The sequence below is a fragment of the Rhagoletis pomonella genome, unplaced genomic scaffold (genome assembly GCF_013731165.1).
Source record: "Rhagoletis pomonella isolate Grant_MI unplaced genomic scaffold, Rhpom_1.0 Rhpom_scaffold_00002, whole genome shotgun sequence".
Classification (NCBI taxonomy): Eukaryota; Metazoa; Arthropoda; class Insecta; order Diptera; family Tephritidae; genus Rhagoletis; species Rhagoletis pomonella.
Window position 1 is genome coordinate 97,209,885 of NW_023458556.1, and position 7,139 is coordinate 97,217,023.

Genomic DNA, 7,139 nt, shown 5'->3' on the forward strand with positions numbered 1-7,139 from the left:
TAGCGCTGTAACCGCTTAAGTTATATTTTTTAATTTATACATGTGAGCTATTTTCAATGAGCATTTTTCATTTTCTCCTAAATTTTGGGTGCATTTTCTTATAGTACCTCTCATTTTTTTTACCCGAGCGGACTTGTGCACAAGGGTATATTAACTTTGTAACAGCCAAAACGAATCGAGATAGATATAGACAAATGTATACATAAATGCTCAGAATGAATAGAAAAGTCGATTAAGCCATGTCTGTCTGTCCGTCCGTCTGTCCGTCCGTCCGTGTACACGATAACTCGAGCAAAAATTGAGATATCTCAACGAAATTTGGTACGTAGGTTTCCATTTATTCAAGGTAGGTTTCTAATGAAAACGGGCGAAATCGAACTGTAACCACGCCCACTTTCCATATAACAGTAATTTTGAGAAATACGAAAACTGCGATATTTTAGGAACTACTGAAGATTATTCACTCAAAATTGATATTTACTATAAATTTTAGACGACAAATAATAATATTATAAATTTTTGGAACCTGCACCAATTTCTTCCAAACTTGGGACAGTTGTTGGCTTTGGTACTGCATACCAAATGACCGAAAATCATTAAAATCGGACAGTAACCACGCCCACATCCCATATTACGGTAATATAGAGAATTACAAAATCTTCGGTAAATCAGTAAATATCATGAACCAACTAAACAGATCACCCAGCACGGCAACCGTGTATTTGTAATTGCATTTGAGAAAAAAATAAATAATTGATGACGTCATTTTTTAATCGGTTGTTTCATTCACACACATGGTTTCGTTCCTTTTCATTCACATGGCGGCGAAGAAATAACGTCATTGCAAAAAAATTACTTTTTTCTCGCACGCCGTCCTGGGTGATCTTATTCGTTCGTTCATGAGTAAATATTAAAGCTAATTTATTCAAAATTGATGCTTGCAACAATTCCTTACCAAGAAATACGTTTATGATAAAATTTTGGAAAATGGGCGTGGCACCGCTCACTTATGATCACATATATGTATCTCGGTAACCGTTCTACCAATTTGTACCAAACTCGGTATGGTTATTGTGCTTGCCACGTAAAAGCAAAACGTTAAAAATTATTGAAATCGGACAAAAATTACGGCCGCTTTTCATATAACGGTAAATTTTAGAAATGCTTGAAACTTCAATATTTCGAAATTTAAGGACCCGGCTTACCATGTAGCGGTAGCTTTCGGAAAGGTGAAAAACATATATTTAATATTTGCGCCAGGTATTTAATGTTCGGCTCCGCCTGAACTTAGACTTTCTTACTTGTTTATATTACATATATACACTCCGATATTCGCGGTCGCCCCTCTATTGGTAATAGTAGACCTCCGAGTGTATTCTGTCATGAAAACAACTTCTCATAGAAATACAATTGCCGTTCGGTGTCGGCGTAAAACTGCCCTTCCCCATTGTGTGACAAAATCAAGGCGCACGCCCCATATGGGAGTTAACATATACTAAAAACATATTTAGGGTATTCACAGTTTACTTCTAAAGTTAAAAGGTGGCAACTTTAACAAGATAACACACTCGAACTGTGAGCAACCCTTATGTTTAAATAAAGTATTAAGTTGATCAACAATACAACGCATTTCTAGACCGTTTGCCTTTCACGCGTTTGTGTTTAGAGAGCATCAACAAACCACATACATATTTCTCTCTATTCTCTCTTCTCTTTTTTATACTCAGCTAGCACAGTGCAAAAATAAAATAAAGAACCTTTGCCAGCTCCAGGCAGGCGCAAAGAGAAACTTATGTACAAGCAGCGCTGCGCCCAAAGCGAAATTCATGTATGTATGAACAAGCAGCGATAGATGCCAGTTTAACACAAAACATAAACATGAGACAAAGTCGAGTAATTTTGCCCAAAAGTGTTATCTCTAATTAGTATGGGAACCAACAACAAACAAAGTTACCACATGGTAAAATGTTTTAAAGTTACCAGGTGGCAAAATTAACACAGTAGATAATATAGAACTGTGAGCATCCTAATTGTGTAAGCGCCAATCTGTATATGGTCGTTTAAAGTACAAAAGCGCGCATCGTGGTTCTGCAAAACCTCGTAACTGACATTTGTGCCAAAAAAGATATTTGCTCACCGGAAGCTGCTATCATCAAGCCCTTAATCATTTATACTAAAATTTCGATACTTAGACATAAGAAGAGAAAAATGTCAGAATAGCTATATTTCGGTGTATTTCCCGTCCGTAATTGGAATTCTGTGTAGTTTTACTATGAATTTATGTATATGTCTAAGGAATCCTTCATAAAGGTGATTTGCTGTAATAATTTAGTTAATTAATAATTATTATATTACTTCAGTGTATTTTAAAAATATTATTTCTAAAAATATATTGTTCTTAAAATACCCCATTATGCACATTTTGAAATTTAGAAATTCCATCCCTGCTCTCTCCTATAAAATTTAGGCAACCTCAAATACAAGGTTTTGCATTTTCTTGATGCGCGGTTTTGTACTTCAAATGATGATATGTAAAAGTATTGCATTAATATTTTGGTGCCTTTTCAAGTACAAAATCCATTGAAAAAAAAATCCATTATGAAAGACAAAAAACGTAAACAAGCAATTTCTGAACAAAAAACTGTTTATCCACAAAGATGTTTGAATGGAAGCATTTCACCGCCAGGCTTTATTGGCAGTAGGTCCTTTTTAAAGCACATTAAAAAAAAATAAGCTTCTAGTTTCGAAGTGAGCACAAAATTAAATTTTTTTGTTTGTTGTTTACAAAAAAAATATTTGCCAAGTATATAAAAATATATATCGCTTTCATTAATTTCTTCATAGAGTTGGTGCATCTTTTATAGGAAAATTCATACGGGTTATGAACAGGTTCATACCATGTAAATGCACCATTATGTTTATTTACAGTGCACGTGTGAAAGTCTTTACCGACTTTAAGAGAGAAAATATTAGCTTCATAGGGAAATAAATACTGAGGGGACGGTAAGTACATATATTCAGGCTTGTTTGAACATAATAAATTTGAACATAAAGGCCAAGTATTGAGTCATGTTTCAGAGAAATTCACGTCCAAAATAAGCCATAATGCTACTGTGTTTTCACCTAGACTTAATTTTATGTAAGCTTTGTATTTTTGAATAAAACTGAGTTAGATAAAGCACTGAAGTTTAGCCTATCACATAAATGTGACCCTTGTCTATACCGAAAAATATCTCTATAGACCAGCTTCACAAATATGTGTTACGCATAAAACAATATGTTTTATTATGAATTTGAGTTTCTGAGATACCTAATGACAACCTAATACGCTATAGAAATAACACAGGGTTAACTGCTGATTCATTGAAACTAACTTCCGGTATTTTATCTTACCAAAGAGTTCACAAACCAATCTATATACCAGCGCCTGAAACTAGTAGTGAACACGCTGTAAATGAACTGTTAGATGAAGATAAACATAGGGAGCTGCGAGTATTGCAAGAACATATAGCATTCTGTGGAAACATATGTATGTAAGTTAACTACATACATTTTTTCGATGTTATTGCACAACCGCCTAAATCGGCATTGTGACAATAATGAGATTTGGTAACCCTGAACACCAGGCATCGAGATTTATGCATAAGAATCGTAAAATCGTAATTATAACAACAGATAGCTAGCGAAAATACCGCCTATCAAGGCAATGCCTTCAAAGAAAACCCGTTGTTGCGCTCTCCTGTAAAAATTTGAGTGCCGTAAGATAGACGGCTTTGCAATTGGTCGATTGGCGGTTTTCATTTCATTCTTTTTTTTTTTTGGTTCGTAGGAGAGGGAAATGCTTGATGCACTGGCCGGGGGCGCTAGTCTCTAAACTAACTTCCCCGAGTGTAACTGTGCCTTAGACGGTCCCAAGCCCGGTTTGAGAAAACAGGAGGAAAGACAGGGGGCTTTGGTATTTCCAGGGTACGGGCTTGACAACCCCGTCTACCCCAGTTAAAGGCTACCAGTCCTGAGTCGGTGGAGGCTCAACTGGAAGAAGTCTACGGCTTTCGAGAGTCATACCAAAGACTTTAAAAATGGTGCCACGGGGAACAGATGCCCCCGGAGTGTGTTCGTCGGCGAGACGAGCAAAACTGGTGACACAAGCAAGGCTTGCAAGGCAGGCAAGGCAAACACTGGCATAGCTTACACGACTAGAAAATGGAGAAAATGGTGAAAATGGAGATAATGGAGAAAACAGTTGTAATTAGAGGAAAAGTGTGGTGGAAACCGCTGAAAATGGTGAAAAAGTTGTGCGCAAGTTGAGCAATTCGATCCGTGGCGAAAGCTGAGCCGTGTCACCGCTCCTGGATGTGGAGGGTGCCCACGAGCGAGGCGAGTAGGACGTGTGAGATGAGCAAGACAGAGCAAGATGGTGAATGTGTGTCGAGCAACTCGATCGGTCGAAAGTTGAGCAAGTGGTGTCACCGCTCCTGGATGTGGAGGGTGCCCGCGAGCGAGGCGATTAGACTTGTGAGATGAGCAAGACGGAGTATGAATGTGGAGTGAAGTAGTCGTGTAAGTCGTTTTAGTGTGAGCTGAGTCAGTTAAGTGGGTCAGGGTGAGTTGAGCCGGTCCAGCAAATCTCGCCGGCGAGCATTACTCCGGTCTGTTCATGGTACGGCCCCTTTGGGGAGTATCGTGGTGGCTGTGGTTTAATACCTAAATGCGGGTAGAACCAGCAATGGTTCAATGTGGAGTTGCATTGCACCGGATGTCGTGATCCAGAGAACGTCAGAGGTTTAGGTAGGCCTCGGCCCTACCAAGGTGGTAAGTGTGTCCACCACATACTGCCAATTGGTACTGAAGTGCTTGCAGTTCAGGGCAGTGATTAATGCAAAAATTAATCCGTTGTGCCAAATGCGGGCACCGTGGTTAAAGCCGTTGGCAGGAAATCACGTAAAGCCTACATGAAATCTTCCCCGAGTGTGGGGCTCCCACCGAAGCGTGTTGGGCTACACACTAAAACCCAAACTCCCATCGCCCGCGCAAGAATCCCGCATCTGGCACCGCAATTCTGCATGTCTTCAGATGCACACAACATTTTAATGAGCTTTATATCACATGTAAGTAAAAATAAGGCTATATTTGCCAAGCTGACAAAGAAATGAAAATGTGTATTTTTTGTTGTTTACAAAGAGACTTGCCAAATATACATATAAGACAAAGTTATAGAAGGCATGTATACTTCTCCCTTTAATTTTTTCATACAGTTGATGCTTCTTTCTGGCTTTTATAAAATGCAGGGATACCACACTTGTTTCGGTACAATATGATCGTAATGTATTTTCAATTCGAAATTAAAGAAAAACATCCCACGAAATGTTTTCCATTGCAGAAAAATAAGTGTATAATGCAAAGAATGGAGTGTTATATCTTAAAAGGTTAGGAGAATTAACGAAACAAACAAACATTTTATGGTCTTATGTTTCCTTCAAACCGCATTGCTATTTTTTCTAACACTTCCTTTGGTTTAGCGCTGTAACCGCTTAAGTTATATTTTTTAATTTATACATGTGAGCTATTTTCAATGAGCATTTTTCATTTTCTCCTAAATTTTGGGTGCATTTTCTTATAGTACCTCTCATTTTTTTTACCCGAGCGGACTTGTGCACAAGGGTATATTAACTTTGTAACAGCCAAAACGAATCGAGATAGATATAGACAAATGTATACATAAATGCTCAGAATGAATAGAAAAGTCGATTAAGCCATGTCTGTCTGTCCGTCCGTCTGTCCGTCCGTCCGTGTACACGATAACTCGAGCAAAAATTGAGATATCTCAACGAAATTTGGTACGTAGGTTTCCATTTATTCAAGGTAGGTTTCTAATGAAAACGGGCGAAATCGAACTGTAACCACGCCCACTTTCCATATAACAGTAATTTTGAGAAATACGAAAACTGCGATATTTTAGGAACTACTGAAGATTATTCACTCAAAATTGATATTTACTATAAATTTTAGACGACAAATAATAATATTATAAATTTTTGGAACCTGCACCAATTTCTTCCAAACTTGGGACAGTTGTTGGCTTTGGTACTGCATACCAAATGACCGAAAATCATTAAAATCGGACAGTAACCACGCCCACATCCCATATTACGGTAATATAGAGAATTACAAAATCTTCGGTAAATCAGTAAATATCATGAACCAACTAAACAGATCACCCAGCACGGCAACCGTGTATTTGTAATTGCATTTGAGAAAAAAATAAATAATTGATGACGTCATTTTTTAATCGGTTGTTTCATTCACACACATGGTTTCGTTCCTTTTCATTCACATGGCGGCGAAGAAATAACGTCATTGCAAAAAAATTACTTTTTTCTCGCACGCCGTCCTGGGTGATCTTATTCGTTCGTTCATGAGTAAATATTAAAGCTAATTTATTCAAAATTGATGCTTGCAACAATTCCTTACCAAGAAATACGTTTATGATAAAATTTTGGAAAATGGGCGTGGCACCGCTCACTTATGATCACATATATGTATCTCGGTAACCGTTCTACCAATTTGTACCAAACTCGGTATGGTTATTGTGCTTGCCACGTAAAAGCAAAACGTTAAAAATTATTGAAATCGGACAAAAATTACGGCCGCTTTTCATATAACGGTAAATTTTAGAAATGCTTGAAACTTCAATATTTCGAAATTTAAGGACCCGGCTTACCATGTAGCGGTAGCTTTCGGAAAGGTGAAAAACATATATTTAATATTTGCGCCAGGTATTTAATGTTCGGCTCCGCCTGAACTTAGACTTTCTTACTTGTTTATATTACATATATACACTCCGATATTCGCGGTCGCCCCTCTATTGGTAATAGTAGACCTCCGAGTGTATTCTGTCATGAAAACAACTTCTCATAGAAATACAATTGCCGTTCGGTGTCGGCGTAAAACTGCCCTTCCCCATTGTGTGACAAAATCAAGGCGCACGCCCCATATGGGAGTTAACATATACTAAAAACATATTTAGGGTATTCACAGTTTACTTCTAAAGTTAAAAGGTGGCAACTTTAACAAGATAACACACTCGAACTGTGAGCAACCCTTATGTTTAAATAAAGTATTAAGTTGATCAACAATAC